The sequence below is a fragment of the Pleurodeles waltl genome, chromosome 3_1 (assembly GCF_031143425.1).
Source record: "Pleurodeles waltl isolate 20211129_DDA chromosome 3_1, aPleWal1.hap1.20221129, whole genome shotgun sequence".
Classification (NCBI taxonomy): domain Eukaryota; kingdom Metazoa; phylum Chordata; class Amphibia; order Caudata; family Salamandridae; genus Pleurodeles; species Pleurodeles waltl.
Genome location: NC_090440.1, coordinates 233951211 through 233968598, shown reverse-complemented (window position 1 = coordinate 233968598; position 17388 = coordinate 233951211). Strand labels below are relative to the sequence as shown.

Here is a 17388-nt window from a genome sequence, read left to right as displayed (position 1 = left end):
TTGGAGGACGGTGTTAAACCGTCCCAAAAGTGGCTGATATACCACCTACCGTATTACAAGTCCATTATATCCTATGGAACTCGTAATACGGTAGGTGGTATATCCGCCACTTTTGGGACGGTTTAACACCGTCCTCCAAAGTTAGAATCAGGCCCTTAGAGGGTAGTGAAGAATCATAATCTAACAAAAATACAGAATCAATTGCTAGTCGAAGCTGGGGCTATAATGCCAGATTAAACATGTTATTTAAGTGGTGCAGTTAAAGGGTGATTCTCTAATTGTAGATAATGGGGTGCTGACTCACTTAAATGCCTATCTCACCAAAGTTAGTATCATGTTTCACGCCAGATGGAACATAATTCAACAGTCATTGATTAATACATCTACACTACAAACAGAATGTAAACAAGGTTGACTTCAATTTCAATATATGCAGCAAAAGAACAAGTTACTTACCTTCGGTAACAAATTATCTGGTAGAGTCAGGTCTGAAGGTGGGAGATGAGTGCCTGGGGCATAGGAGCCTTCAACAGCCAGTCGTCGAGGTAGGGGAAGACTGAAATCTCTAACCTGCACAGATGAGCTGCTACCTCTGCCATCACTTTTGTGAACACCCGATGGGAACTGGTGAGACCAAAGTGAAGTACAATAAACTCAAAGTGCTTGTGGCCCACCTTGAACCGCAAGTAATGCCTGTGGGCAGGTAGGATGGGGATGTGAAAATATGCATCCTGCAAGTCCAGCGCTACCATCAGTCTCCTTGGTCTAGGGCAGACAAGACCTGAGCAAGAGTGAGCATCTTGAATGTCTCCTTTATGAGGAAGAGATTGACGTCCCGCAAATCCAGAATGGAGCAAAGACTCTTGATCTTTTTTGGAATCAGAGAGTAGCAGAAACAACAACTACTGCCTACTTCTGACATCGGGACCCTTTCTATGGCTCCCTTCACCAAGAGAGCCGTAACTTCCTCACAGAGCAAGATTAAATGATCCTTCACCAGCCGCTCTTAGGCATAGAGGAAGGGAAAGACTGTAAGAGGAGGGAACAGCCCTTCTGTATGATCTGCAAGACCCATTTGTCCGATGTTATTGACTGCCAGTGAGGGAGATGAAATTGAATCCTCCCTCCAACTGGACGTGAGTGGTCTTGCAGAATCAAACTAGGAGGACTTGGGTGCTGTGGATGTGGGGGCTGGGTGGTGGCCGACCTCTGGCTAGACCCTCTGTCCTCACACTGGATATTGAGTTGACGGAGGACGGTGGCTGATTTGTGGGTGACGTGGTACCACACTCTTTCCAAAGCCTTGAAAAGGCCGAAAGGCAGACTGCTGGTGAGGAGGTGCAGAGAGGCCCAAGGATCTGGCTGTAGTCCGAGAGTCCTTGAACCGCTCAAGCGCTGAGTCTGACTTTTCTCAAAATAGGCGCGAGCCATCGTGTCCATAAGGTTTGCCTGGACATCCCCTAAAAAGCCAGATGTACGGAGCCAGGCAGGGCAATGAAGGGTCACAGGCGATGAAATCACCTTATACAGCGAGTCGGTTGTGTCCAAACCACATCGTATTGTAAACTTGGCTGAATCTCTCCCATCTTTAACAGCTTGTGAGAGTGTCCCGCACGCCCTCCGGGACCTGTGGCCACACCTGTGCCACTGTATCCCATAAAGTATGGGAAAAACAGCCCAATAGGCATGAGGTGTTTACAGAACTCAATGTCAGGCTACAGGAAGAAAACATTTTCTTACCAAGCTGATCCAGTCTCTTGGATTCCCTATCCGGGGGAGTGGAAGGGAAGGCACCAGGGGATGAGGAGGCCTGGACTACCAAGCTCTCCTGGGTGGGGTGTTGGGTGAGGAAACTAGGATCATCAAGAGCCGGTCGATGGCAGCAGCTGATTGTCCTATTTACAGGAGCCCCTGTGCTGGGTTTGGACCACATCCTCAGCAGGACATCAGTGCAGTGAGAGCTTCGTTAAAGGGTAACATCGGTTCCGATGTGAAAGCTCCCGGCTGAAACACCTCAGTCAGGAGGTTAGTCCTGACAGGCACTGTAGGTAAATCTAGGTCCAAGACCTCAGCTACCCTACGCACCAACTTCGTTCTGTCTCATCAGGAATGAGGATGGGGCTTGCACCACCGGTGTGCGCCAATAGATCGGGGAGCATCGATGTCGGGAACCACACCGGAGCTGTCTGACTCTGTGCACTCAGCGATGTTTGGGATCCGGTATGGGATCCAGGAGTCCCCAACGAAACAGGGGCCAAAGCCTCAGCATGGAATCCAATGGGGCCCCTGACAACCCCGCAGGGCCCAAAGGCGCCAGAGGGGCAGCCAGCTCAAATACGAGGCATATGGTGTCGTAAAGCTCTCTAAGCTGAGTGGGGTTTGCTCTGGCTCCTAGAAAAGTGGGGGAGGCTTGAAGTCAGCCCAGGCATCGGATCTGCAGAACTGTGCTTGGAATGTTGACGTTCCTGAGAAGCCTCGTCGACCGACAGGAATGGACTTCTTTTTGTGCCTCTTTCCCCAGTGCCTGGAGGACCTCGATTGCGATGAAGAGGAAATGGGCTCCTGGAGCGGTCCCGCAACCCCTTCCTCGATTGGGACCGTGACCTCCTAGGACTCGCGCCAACTGAAGACTACTGCCGGGCTGCCATGAGCTTCAGAGATCGCTCTCTCAAAGCTTTCGGGGCCATGGCCCTGCAGTCAGAACACGACTTCGAGTCGTGGTCTCTGTCGAGGCACCAGAGACATACCTGATGGGGTTCCGTTACCGACATGGCACGATGGCTTGCACCACACGGCTTCAACGCAGTCTTCCTCAATGTCATCCTTGCACAGACTTCAAAAAGATTCGACAAAAAGGCCTGCCAAATAAGGCAGAGGGTAGATTGAATCGGACCTGTGCTTAACTAGCGCGAAAGGAAGAGCACTGACGTATGTGCGCCGGGGTGGTGCCTTTATAGGAGACTGTGACATTACCAACGGCTCCAACGATGCAGACGACGCCACTCGGATCCGAACGACAGTTTGTGCAGGGTACTACTCAGCAAAAAATTCCAGATTCCAAGCTGATGCCAGGAAATTCTAAGGTAAGGAATCTGCAGCTAGAAGTTTTTTTCAGATTTACATAGTTATATGATATGGATTTTTTTGATCATTTCCTCTAATTATTTACCACCTTTCATGAACAAGGAATGGATTGCTATTTTCGCAATCAGATAAGCATGTTTTTCAGAGTGACCAGAAGTCATTATTGTTCATATTTTTTTATGAATTGAGTGTATCATAGTTTTTTGAAATTGTAGTGATCGATGAACCCACATTGAATTGTATTTATTCATGTTTGTGGCTTATAACAGAATTTGTCATAGGATTAGCACCTCAACATACATTATTATTTTTTTCCATGTCTGGAGCCTTTGTCTTCCAAAAGAAATTATGTGAGATTTATTTTAAAACTATTAACGCCAATGCATTATTGTTAAAAATCCATCTAGAGATTGATGCCACTGTCATGTGGTTTTAGAAATTGTCATTCAATATCAACAGCTTTTCAGAATTATGGGCTGAACGTGGAGTAACTCTTTGTTTTCTACATTTCAGGTTTATTTATGTTTAATGGTGGTTGAGCACTGCACTTTGACGAAGACTTGTTTGAGAGCTGAATTGTGTTGGTCCATTTGCTGGATGAGTAAACTACAGCCTGAATAACTATACCTTGGAGTCTATCTTTTGCTTTATGTAGCCGTCAATGTGCACTTTATCTTAAATATTAGAAGACTTGTTTACAACTACTGGTCCTATCAATGTATGTGTATGCCACCACTTCCATGTAGTAGTTCTGCATGCAGGTGTGCTTGTGTCTTCTTGTTGCTGCATCCCACATGTTCTAAAGGGCACGCTAGTGTAGAATGCTTTTGAAGCTCCCATACTGTAGGGAAATGCCACCCTTGGCATGGTTACCCCTACCTTTTTGCCTTTTGTTGATGCCAGTTGATTGAAAGTGTGCTGGGACCCTGCTAACCAGGCCCCAGCACCAGTGTTCTTTCCCTAAACTGTACCTTTGTTCCCACAATTGTCACAGCCCTGGTACACAGATAAGTCCCTTGTAAATGGTACCCCTGGTACCAAGGGCCCTGTAACCAGGGAAGGTCTCTAAGGGCTACAGCATGCATTATGCTACCCTGGTGATCCATCACTCAGCACATGCACACTGCCTCACAGCGTGTGTGCTAGTGGGGAGAAAACGACTAAGTTGACATGGCACTCCCCTCAGGGTGCCATGCCCACCTCTCACTGCCTGTGGCATGGGTAAGTCACCCCTCTAGCAGGCCTTATAGCCCTAAGGCAAGGTGCACTATACCATTATTATTTCCAGCCTGTTCATGTGCAGATTTGTTTTGTGCCTAGACTATTGTCCTTTGGCAGACAATTTCTGAAGATAGGCTTCTCATCCTTCCACTGAGGAATCTGAGGTTATAACAAAGTCTGGCTGATGTGGAAGAAACAATACACATAGTACTGTATTTTTCTCAGACATCCACCCACTGGTGAATATTCTTAATTCTGGTCATGAATCAGATATGTGGGCCACTGCTTGTCCAGGAACATTCTTAACAGACAAAATGGGATTCGGCATAAGTAGCATGACATCAAGCATCATGTTTCAGTAGGGGTGTTTTGGCCTGTTTTTTTGCAGTTGGTTTGCTAAGTAAACATGGCTTGCCTGCTTTTCTTGCAAATATTATGCTTTTGTTGTCCTTGAATCTAAAGGACACCTGAATAATTAATACTGTGACAGTTCTAAGGATTGTTTTTATTTGTTCAGTGTGAAGTCTAGTCAGGTGAACATACCAGTGCAACCTAGGACCAAGGTTTCTTGTGGACTGTATGTTTGACTAACCAGTCGTCAAGGTAACGCAGAAGTCCTTGTGTGTGGTCATCATCTTCATATTCTTTTACCCTTTGATGACTTGGCTTCTAGATGTTCTTAAAGTTTGGTTTTCTTTCCTAACCTTTCCTTGTTGTTGTTTGCCTTGTTGCACTGCATTTCTTGGGGTGGTGGGTGGGTTGCATGTGAAGCCAGAAGTTTTCAAAATTTTCAAATGGGACCTAATCTCGTCTAATTGCCTTAAAGTCTGTCTCTTTACTGAAACGTGGCTCTGTTGTTTGGCACCCCCCTGCATCCCTCTAGCTATTCCAGACAAATATTAGTTGATAAAACTAGACAGAGAATAGCATCTGGAAGAGGGAGTTGTCATTGCATTCCACAACTCACTAAATGTTGAATTAATTGACACCGTACTCTTTACCTGGATTGAGATATGTATTTTTCAGATCACCATCTCTAGAAATAAGAACTTTAGAGGGTCGCTGATTTATCATCCTCCGGAGTCCAGGAAAGACTCCTCCAAGTCCCTAATTGATCTCCTAGCCCCTTATATTATAGCCACTGATAACCTTTTACTGTGGGGGGACTTTAATTACCATGAGGAAGACAACAGCAATCCAGAGGTTGCACAACTACTAGCTGATACGGAGACTGTTGAGATAACACAAATAGTGGAAGACCCTACTCATAGGGCTGGACACACGCTCAACCGTATTTTGACTAACACAGGGGAGATTACATGTGAACCTTCCTTGCCGATCACCTGGACACGCCACTATCTGATCAAGTTTTTGATTGCTGGTATGGCTGCCTATGGTAAGCCCAAGATGATGGACCTCAAACTTCGGCATCCTTGGAGGTTGGTAACTCCGGCCACCTTTTTGGAGGCAGTTAAGCCCCCCCACTCGGTCTCCCAAAATGGATGCTGACTCCGCTCTTACCGACTACAATGAGCTGCCTGACCTTGTAGCTCCTCTGTAGATCACCCATCTGCCTCCCTTCAGACGGCAAGGCAGACCCCCCTTGGTTTTCTCAAGCGCTGTGTCAAGAAAAATCAAAGTGCAAATGGCTAGAGCGAAAATGGCGATCACCTAAATCTCCTATGGACAAGTCCTTATATTGGGCCACGTTAAGGATCTATCACAATAAGATTAAGGAAACACGGAAAGCCCACTTTTCTACGGCCATCACCCAAGCAGGCAACTCTTTTAGAGAGCTATATAAAGCACTTAACAACTTCCTGAAACCTCGAGCCTGAGCACCTGCTACCTCGCCCACCCACAGTCTGTGTGATTCTCTCACAGAATTCTTTGTAGAGAAAGTCGACTCCATCTACAAGAGTTTCTCAGTCCTCTTGGTTAGCCCAGAGTGGGAACTGGACCTGACCTCTTGCGCCCCGAGGAAATTGCTAGACTGGGGGACTTTGATTTCTGCACTACAAGACAGGTCCTGAGTTGGTTTTCATGTACCAAATCGGGCTACCCCTGCGATCCTTGTCCCCTCAAGAGCATGTCCAGTTTAGTGCATCACCTAGCCACCTTCTTCTCAACGCTGTTCAACCTCTCTATCAGCTCTGGAAAACTTCTACTGGAGTGGAAACACCTGCTGATGTCTCCTCTCTTAAAAAAATTATCTTTAAATCTGCATGTTCCTACAAACTACAGACCAATTTCGCTGCTTCCCTGGTTGGCAAAAACATTTGAAAGCTTTATTAAAAGCCAACCTATAGCTTTTCCGGGCAGCTAGTGTAATTTTTCCAAGGTAGGCATGGATGGAGACCGCAGAGGGAGATTACAGGTAAGGCAGGCGGCAGTGTTCTGTACCACTTGCAGCTGAGCCAAGAGAAAGTCATTGGCGGCTACCAGTAAGGCATTCCCATAATCCAGCCTGCTGACTATGAGCGCTTGAACCAGGCTTTTCCTGCATGTGGGAGGCAGCCCGGGGAAGACTTTAAGGAGCTTTATGGTAAAAAAACACATGGCACAACACAGTTAATGTGATCTTTCACAGATAGTGTGTAATCAAATTTTACTCCGAGGTTTTTCAGCACTTGTTTGGGTAACAGGGCAGGCCCAAGTTCTGGAGGCCACCAGTCTGCCACCCAGAGCTCTTGGGTCCTGCTAAAAGTAGAATTTCAGACTTTGCACTGTTGAGTTGCAGGTAGTTCTATGCCATCCAGTTGGCATTTCCGTTCATGCAGTGTGCAAACTGAAGTTTTACTTTGGCTGGATCAGGGATGAAAATAAAAATAAGTTGTGTGTCGGCATATGAAACAATCTCCATACCACATGAGTTTACGATATGAGCCAGTGGTGCAACATACAGTTTAAGAAGTGTCAGGTTCAAACATGAGCCCTGGTGGACTCCTTTGTTGATGTACGTCATTCTTGATTCAAAAGGACCCAGGTGTACATTCTGGGTGCGATTGTCTAGGAAGTCCCTCAGCCAACCCTGTGTCGATAGGGAGGCAGTAATTGTCATCATCAACCAAGTCATCATAGAAAGCAATTTTGATGACGATTGGTATGATCAAAGTAGAAACTGAGTGCGCTTTTGGGGTCCAAGAGATTAAGTCTTTCCTCCTCCTCTTTGCAGAGGTGAGGCAGAGAATACAACACTGGCAGGGTGATGATTTGACTGACGTGGAACAGCGTCACAACTTTAGGTACAAATGAGGCTCTATTCCACTGAACCAGCTTGTAATGGAAGAAGGTGGTCTATGGTGGATGAACACAGAGCCCAAAGTTGTCTCACACACTGCAGAGGTGATGACAATCAGGAACACAGTCTTAATTTTTAGAACACGCAGGGGACAGCTATAGAGTGGCTCATACAAATTAAGTAAGGACATTCCTGAGGTCCCATTGGGGCATGACAAATGTAGAAATGGGGAAAGCCTGATTGGAGGACATATGCTCAAGCCCAGGAGTTCTGGATATCAAACTCTGAGCCAAATCCGAAGCCACTAAGATGACTTGGGCCCTGTCTTTCCTGATCTTCTTGAGAACTCATGGCAGGAATGGCATTAGAAGGAAGGCATACAGTAGACCCAAGTTCCACTGAAGGTAGAAAGCAATTCCGAGCAAGAGATGTCTTAGAAAAAGTGGTGACATTTTGCTGCATTCTCTGCGGTGTCAAAAAGGTCGAGCCAACGTTCTACCCATCGGAGGAAGAGATCTTGCGCCACCTCTGGGTATAATTTCCACTTGTGACCAGCCATTTCCAGATGCACAAGGCCTCCTGGAACAGGGCCCGTGACACCAGCCTGCCCTGTTTACTGCAGTACCACATGGCAGTGTTGTATGTGACCACCTACATCAGCCTCCCTGTGATGGATGGCAGAAAAGCTTTTAGCGCCAAGGGGATGTCCCTCAGCTACAAAAGGCTGATGTGGACCCGGGACTCTGCTGGAGACCTCTGATGTTCACCTTTCCCAGATAGCCATCCCAAAGCGATGCATTGGTCACCACTGTCAGCTCAGGGTGGAGAAGGGAGGGGGATCTGCAGCTGACCCAATCACAATTCATCAACCACCACTGCAGATCCTTTGCAGTGTCCTCCGAAGTCTGAACATGATCGGAGAGGTCCACTTGATGATGGGCCCACTGGACAGCCTGCATATGCCACCTGGTGGGAAGGAGCCCATCAGTCCCAGCAGCCTCAGAGTCTACATCACTGAAATCCAGGACTGTAACTGAAAGATCTGAATGACCTGGATTCATCCTTTTGAGAGAAAGGCACAAAACCGAAGTGTCCAGAGTGGATCCATTGAAGGGGAGCATCTGAGAAGGCGTCAGTTGGCACATTGATAGTGAAACCCAGGGATGATATGACGTTTGCCGTAGTCTGTAGGTGGTTGATGACTCCCTGGGATGACAGCGCCTTTAACAGCCAGTCATCGAGGTAGGGGAAGACTGGCACCCTGACCTCTAAAGTTGTGCTGCCACCACCATCATCACTTTTGTGAACACCTAAGGTGCACTAGTGAGATCAAAGGAGAGCACAGCAAACTGAAAATGCACCTCCGCCACTACGAAATACAGGTAGCACTGTGAGGCTGGCAGGGTGGGAATATGGAAATAAGCGTCTTGCAGATTCAACACCACTATCCAGTTTCCAGGATCGAAAGCAGAAATGACCTTTCCCAAGGTAAGAATTTTGAACTTCTCATTCCAGAGGAAGGCATTGAGAGAGCGCAAATTTAGAATAGGTCGAAGAACTCCTTCCTCCTTGGGTGCAAAAAGTAGTGAGAATAGCACCCACGCCCTACCTTTGACACCAGCACCCTCTTGACAGACCCCTTTGCCAAAGGGGCTTCCACTTACTACTGCAATTGGAGAGATGGTCCTGCGGCAGTCGCTTGTGTAGCGGTGGGAGGTGCGGCTGGGAAGAAAGGACGGGTAGGGCATAAACGTTTCAGATAAATACGCAGTACCCACCTCTCTGATGTGATCTCCTGCCAACCCGGATAGAATGGGTGGATTTTGTCTCCCACTGGGTGACTGTGACTCTCTAAAGGTACAATAAAGAGGCTTGGTGGGTAGGATGGGCATGCAGGGGGTCAGGACGTGGGGTAGGAGTTGGTGGAGTGAGCAGCATGCAAATCTAGGCCGCAGGGCCAGTGAGCTTCATGGCCTCTCCTGCGAAACTGCTGTGTTTCCTGCTGGGGAGGGACAGGCTGCCGGTAAGGAATGCCCCTCCAAAGCCACTGAAGGAACACTGAAGTTGTTGCTGGCGAGGCTGGTTAGAGAGGCCCTGGCAGCGAGAGGTAGTCCTACTCTCCTTGAAACGTCCAAGGGGAGAATCAGCCTTGTCCCTGAACAGGTGAGTCCAATTGAACATCATGTCCATTAGGGCGGACTGGACATCGGCAAGACCCCAGTTGAAGGGCTAAACCCAGAAGCATGCATCCTGAGATATACAGCACAAGCGGCACCTACTAAGGTGAAAAACTACACACTACTTAGGCCCTCATCACGACCCTGGCGGTTAAGTGGCGGTCTTACCGCCAACAGGCTGGCGGTAAAAAAATTGGAATTATGACCATGGCGGTTACTGCCACGGTCATCCGCCACTTCTCCGAACCGACCGCCAGGGTGGAGACGACCGCTGGGCTGGAGACTTGGGTCTCCAGCCTGGCGGCCGTCACAAGACCGCCGGCGGTATCATGACCCAGCTGACCGCCATGGATTTCATGGGGTTGGGCACTGCCATGAAATCCATGGCGGTAAGCACTATCAGTGCCAGGGAATCCCTTTCCTGGCACTGATAGGTGTCTCCCACACCCCCCACCCCGAGTCCTTCCCCAACACCCTCCACCCCCCTGCCAACCCCCAAAGGTGGCAGGACCCCCCTCCCCACCCTTACCCCTGACATCACTACACAGACACACACCCGACACGCATGCAGGCACCACCAACACACATACCCGCACACACACGAACAAACATGCCAACAGACACACACAGTCATACACGCACACCCACATTTAGACATGCCCGCACACATCCATACAGACATACATACATACAGGCAGACACGCACACATTTCCAAACACACTACACCCTGCATGCATACACGCACTCACACACCCCCTCTTCATACTCACACCCCCATGCACGCACACAACACATAATACCCCCCCACCCCCTCCCCTAACGGACGATCAACTTATCTGGTCCGTTGATCCTCCGGGAGGGGACGGGATCCATGGGGGCTGCTCCGCCGCCAGCACCCTGTCAACAGAACACCGCCACGCCGCATCACGTAAAGTGATTCAGTGGGCAGTGTTCTGTTGACGGGGTGGTGGAGGTGGAGCAACCTCCACTTCCCCGCCGACCGCCAGTATGGCTGCTGGCGGCTCTCCGTCCGGAAAAGGACAGAGGGCTGCCAGCAGTCACAATTCACCGAGCGGAAAACCGCCAGCACTGGCGGTCTTCAGCGCGGCGGTCCCACGGCGGTCTTGTGAAAAGACCGCCGAGGTTGAAATGACCCCCTTAATGAAGTAAGAGCAAACTTGTACTACATTTACCACAATGCAATGGGGCTGACTGCATGCTGGAGTGGAAGGCAGGATGCTCCCAACTGTTTCCTGTTTAAAAGGGCTCCCTTGAGCCAATGAGCTGATGAGCTGACGAGCTCCGGTTGTCGAACCCGAGTGCCAGTGAGTGGGACTGAAAACTGAGAGGAATTTTGGCAGCATTTCCAGCAACCCCTGCTGCTCTCTGCTGATTAAGAGCTAAACCCAGAAACACTTGTCCAGAGATATACAGCTCTAGCTGCACCTACTAAGGTGAAAAACTATAGACTACTTAATGAAGTAAGAGCAAACTTGTACAACATTTACCATGATGCAATGGGGTGACTGCATGTGTGTGAGGCAGGGTGCATCCTAACTGTTTCCTGTTTAAAAAGGCTCCCTTGGGGCAGTGAGCTAACGAGCTCTGGTTGTAGCACCTGCATGCCAGTGAGTGGTACTGAAACCTGAGAGAAATTTTGGCAGCATTTCCAGAAACCCCTGAGACAAACCTGACGCACTCTGCTGATGAATGGCTAAACCCAGAAACAGACGTCCAAAGATATACAGCTGCACCTACTAAGGTAAAAAACTACAGACTACTTAATGAAGTAAGAGAGAACTTGTACAACATTTACCATGATGCAATGGGGCTGACTGCATGCTGAAGTGTGGGGCAGGGTGCTCCCAACTGTTTCCAGTCGATGGGAGCCTTTTATGGGGATGCCATGGAGCAGGTGACGCCCAAGCCACAATGAATTGTGAACTTAGCCACATCACAACCATCCAGAAAGCCATGTGACAGAACAGGGTTAATGTCTTCAAGAAAACCTTGGAGGACTTGCGCCACCAAGACCCAGCACAGGGCATGACCAAGACCCAGAGGGCATGAGTATAGCAGTCCAGGAAACAAGAGGCGTTAAAATGATGCCAGGTCAAACCAGCACTGAAAGCAGCTGCTCTCCGAAAGTCTCTACTCGCTTCAATCCCCTGTGAGTGCAAATTGTAGAAATAGTGTTAGGGTTGATGCAGCTGGTGGAGGCCTGCACCACGTGTCCTTCAGGAGAAGGGTGGTACAACAAAAAGGCTGGGTTGCCTGGAGCAGGACAATGGCATCTGGCAATTTGCCAGTTAACAGAAAGGGCTGGTACAATGCTTAGCCTAAGCCCCTAATAGGGTGCCTGTCAGGGCCTCAGTAACTCTATGCATAACCATGGCATAGGATGCAGATTCTTCTATGGTCAGGCCAGGAGGGGAGAAAAGGGCTGACTCATGCAAAATGCCAGCCCACTAGCATCTTGCAAGTCTTAATACCAATAGTCATCAGTATAGGGCTGAGCAAATTCACCATTCTGGTCATAATCGGTACCACAGTCCATTCCAAAAAGAGAATGTAAAGAGTGCTGCCTGTCTTGTGGTACGGTGACAACAGAACCCTCAGTCAGATTCGGCTGTGATGTTGGTTGACTTTGGACCTGCGTCAAGAGACAATCGGGTCCACCTCCTGGGATGGCAAATTTGGCATCGGCTTCGACATGCCCGGGCCTAGAATGGGTACAGGCACCAGATGCAGCATGGGTACTGGAGCTGAGGGTAAAAGCGGTTCGGAGGGTCCATATGCGCCGAGGGTGAACATGCCAGTAGTAATCCAGGTGGTAGGCCTTTTGACTCTGTGCAGCCTGAAGGGGCATCCTAGAGCCAGAGCATAGCTGAGTGAAACTCTTCAATCTGACATAGCTTTGCTGAATGTCCTGAAAACTCAACTTGTGCAAGAAACAGGCTGGGAATTGTCCGACTTCGGGAACAGGACCATTCACGCTTCATCAGGGGAGTTGGAATGGCGCAAAGCAACAGAACTTCGACTGCTTATGTTTTTAGTGCTTAGCTGAGGATTTGGAGTGCAACAAAATGTGGCCCCGAGAACAGCTCAGTTGAATCAGGACCAGAAATGAGCTTTGGTTCTGGTGCTGTGTTTTCTTGTGGTTGGTGACAAAGTTTTGCCTCACGTTCTCTGATGTGCTGTAAGGAACTAGAGAACCCACGGGTACTCACGAACCAGGGGTCAAAGTACACTGTAAAGGAACAAAGATCAAATAATAGAAGAAAATAACAATAGAAACCAAATGGAATCTATGTTCACTTACCAGAATTAAGGATGTAAAAATCAGCATATTTATTTACAAACTGAACAATGTAGTGGGAAAACACATACACACAAGGAAAAACATATAATATATATAAAAGACATTACTCAGGCATTAAAACTGTGACACAAAAACCTAAGGGATGAGATCACATTCCAGTAGTACTCATGCTCATCCATACTTTATGAGAATAAACAAAAAATGAGTCAAAGTACTCCAGTCGACCAAGTTTTGATCCCTTGGGCAAGGAGACAGGGTTATCCGTACACATTGGGGTCACATGAAGAAGGCTATACAGTCCCTTAAGGTGCACTGGCCATAGCCTAGGGTACATCCAACAAGAGGTGGTACTGCGCTAATAGATTACCTCGAGTGTGGGCCGGCAAACAGTCCAAGAGAAGCCAAATAAGCAATGACACGCTGGCCAAAGGAAAACAAACCGGCGCGCCATGGTGTTCAAATAAACTTACTCATTTGGCTTCCCTTGGATGGTCCGCCGGCTCACACTTGAGGTAATCTTTTAGCGCAATACCACCTTTTCTGCCTTCTCCAAGAGTTAGGCTGCATGAGTTTGGTGTCAGCAGTATACCATGTAGTGATCAGTAGGACTGAACATGTCTTTTTTAACCTGTGTAATTGGAGTGAGGCCTATAGGTTCACTCATTTTAAGGTTCCGCTGCTGTATGCTTACCTCACTCTTTAGCCTACATCGGCTTAGTGTGTAGTGCTGTGCAGCACACAAGTGGTGTTTTTTGCACTGTGTGTGTGTGTGCCTGGAAAGGGTACAACATAAGGATAATGCAGTACTGGGCAGTGAGTGCATGTTGAATACAAGTGCTTGGTGTATGAGTTCCAATGAGTGGTACAGTGCATGAAGGAGGTAATACTGGGCAGCGTGGGCACATTAAATGTTTGTGTTGAGTGTATGTGAGTCTATGAGTGGTAAAATCCATGAAGGGTGAAGTGCTGTACAGTGAGTGCATGTTAAATGTATGGACTGGGTGTATGTGTGCCTATGAGTCGTAAAATACATGAAGGATACAGTGCTGTGTATATATGAGCTGGGTGATATGTGCTGGGTGTGTATGTGCCTATGAATGGTACAGTACAGAGATGATATAGTGCTGTGCAATTTGTATGTATGCTGTCTACATGCAATGGGTGTATGTGTGCCTAACAATCTCTTCAAGTCCAGGGAGTGCAATGTTCTCTCTGCCGGTGTAGGAGGTTTGGGAAAAAATGTTGGAAGAGATATGGTCTGATTAATATGGAAGTCAGAAACCAAAACTACCCTGTTATCATGAAAAACTGTATAGGGTTCTTTTGAACAAAGAGCCTGAATTTCACTGACCCTTCTAGCTGAAGTAATGGCAACAAGAAAAGCTGTCTTCCACGTAAGGTGTTGCAAAGAAGCTTTGTGTATGGGCTCAAAGGGAGCACCCATAAGTCTAGAGAAGACCACATTCAACTCCCATGGAGGTGAAGGTTTTCGAACTAGTGGAAAAACTTTTTTCAAGCCCTCTCGAAAATCCTTAACCACTGGCATAGTAAAGAATGACTTTTATGGGGGCGATTTATGATAAGCCGTAAAGCAAACAAATGTACCTTGATGGAGGAAAACTGCAGTCCTGACTTTGCAAGATAAAAGAGGTAGGGTAGAATAAGCTCCTCTTGAGCCAGGATAGAATTGAGATCATTCTGGATGCACCACATGTAGAATCTCTTCCATTTGAATGCATAAGAGCGCTGTGTCAAGGGTCTTTTGGGCTGCTTTAAAATATCCATGCATTCCTGTGAGAGGCCTAGATGGGCTCTCACAGGAATGCATGGATATTTTGATGGTCCCCACACGTGGGCGGGAATATTCAGTGTTTATGACTTTGATGAGGATCACCTGGAAGAGAATAATATCTCCCATTCCCCCATTCCAGATTTGTGTAGTGCTGCATTCCTGTAAGCTGGAAGGGACACACACTTGAAAGGAGGAAAGCAGGCTTCCCCCATACACTTGAAAGGGTACTCTAATTCAGTGAGAGGCCACAAGGAAGGGTCCTGTGCACATCTCAGGAAGGAGAGAACGATAAAGACCTTGTCTAACTTTTTGATACAGATATCACTGCGACTGGCATTCAGGTGTGAACTCTAGTCACTCCCATGGCCTGTGTTGCGAGGCTATCAGCTTTGGAGTAGCCCCAGCTGTGTCCGACTGCTTTTAAGAGGGCAGATGAGTGGATGCTTCAGAGAAATAGCCCACCAACAAAAACTTCAAAGACTCAGACCATAAAGCACATTTGGTGCCTAAAAATGAACTATTAGAATGGAGGAGGGGGATTGAGACCCCAAAAAGTTTCATTTTTCAATCAGCCGGACAGGCTGTGTGAGGAGGGGAACCTATGTAGGAACGTACCCTCTTTTTGGCATGGTTCCCCTCACTTTTGCCTGCTGTTTTTTTGATTGTGCTCTCTCTCTATAAATTTGGTTGCTTAGGACTTAACACACCCCATACTCCATTTAGGGGTGTGTTTAGGTCTGGGGGGCAGTAGCCAATGGCTACTGCCCTTGAGGGTGGCTACACCTTCTTTGTGACTCCTCCCAAGGGGAGGGGGACACATCCCTATTCTTATTGGGGGAATCCTCCAAATTCAGGATGGAGGATTTCTAAAGGCAGAGGTCACCTCAGCTCAGGGCACATTAGAGGCTGTCCTGACTGGTAGGTGACTCCTCCTTTTTTTCCTCACTATCTCCTCCAGCCTTGCCGCCAAAAGTGGGGGCAGTGGCCGGAGGGGTGGGCATCTCCACTAGCTGGGATGCCCTGGGGTGCTGTAACAAAAGGCATGAGCCTTTGAGGCTCACCTCCAGGTGTTACAGTTCCTGCAGGGGGAGGTGAGAAGCACCTCCATCCAGTACAGGCTTTGTTCCTGGCCACAGAGTGACAAAGGCACTCACCCCATGTGGCCAGAAACTCGCCTGGTTATGGCAGGCTGGCTGAAACTGGTCAGTCTAGCACTAGGAGTCGGACTGGTATTTAGGGGGCATCTCTGAGATGCACTCTTGGTGTATTTTACAATAAATCCCACACTGGCATCAGTGTGCATTTATTGTGCGTTTGATACAAAACTTCCCAGATTTTAGTGTAACCATTATGGAACTGTGAAATTTGTAACTGACAGACTCCCAGACCATATACTCTTTATGGCTACCCTGCACTTACAATGTCAAAAGTTTTGCTTATACACTGTAGGGGCATAGTGCTCATGCAACTAGGCCCTCACCTGTGGTATAGTGCACCCTGCCTTAGGGCTGTAAGGCGTGCTAGAGGGCTGACTTACCTATGCCATAGGCAGTGAGAGGTGGGCATGGCACCATGAGGGGAGTCATTTTATCCCCACCAGCACACACAAGCTGTGAGGCAGTGTGCATGTGCTGAGTGAGGGGTCCCCAGGGTGGCATATTACTTGCTGCAGCCCTTAGAGACTTTCCTTGGCCACAGGGCCCTTGGTACCAGGGGTACCCTTTATAAGGCACTTATCTGTGTGCCACGGCTAGGCCAATTGTGGGAACAAAGATACAGGTTAGGGAAAGAACACTGGTGCTGGGGCCTGGTTAGCAGGGTCCCAGCACACTTTCAATCATAACTGGCATCATCAAAAGGCAAAAGGTTAGAGGGTAACCATGCCAAGGAAGGCATTTCCTTACACTCTTCCTCAAACTTTAAGAAACCTTGGTGCTACATATGTAAGAACAAAAGTCATAGGGCAGGGGAACGGCTGCCTACCACTACTTATACTCCAAGTGCCCCTAGCAATAGCAATAGTAGTCGTAACAATAATAACAGTAATTAGTCCAAAAGTGTAGCTGGGCTCACCTTGGTGACTGTAGTTGGACCTGGGCTAGTCAGGGAGACCACTGAGGCTGGTTTGGTCTCCAATGGGGGCACTGACTTTGCCACCCTAGCTTCCTGTCCACTTGAAATGGGTAAGTACAGGCAGCTTCCCCGAGTGGCACTGGTAAGGCCAAAGGGGATCATGGTGAACTGAAAGTGCTTGTGACCTACCACGAATCGCAAGTAACGTCTGTGCACCTGCAGGACGGGAATGTGGAGATAGGCATCCTGCAAGCCCAACGCTACCATCCAGTCTCTAGGGTCTAGGACCTGAGCTGGATTTAGCATTTTGAAATGCTGCTTCTCTAGGAAACGATTGAGGAACCGGAGAGCTACGATAGGGCGAAGGCCATTGTCCTTTTTGGGCACCAGAAAGTAGCGGGAATAACAACCACAACCTACTTCTGGCACAGGGAAACTCTCTATGGCTCCCTTGGCCAAGAGAGCTGCGACTTCCTT

The 17388-nt window shown here is 48.1% G+C and overlaps 1 protein-coding gene across 7 annotated transcripts in view; it reads right to left on the bottom strand.

The window, feature by feature from the left end:
- The window catches only part of MYO9A (myosin IXA), a 1132274-nt gene that overhangs the window by 26548 nt on the left and 1088338 nt on the right, over positions 1-17388 (bottom strand). The window lies entirely within an intron of this gene.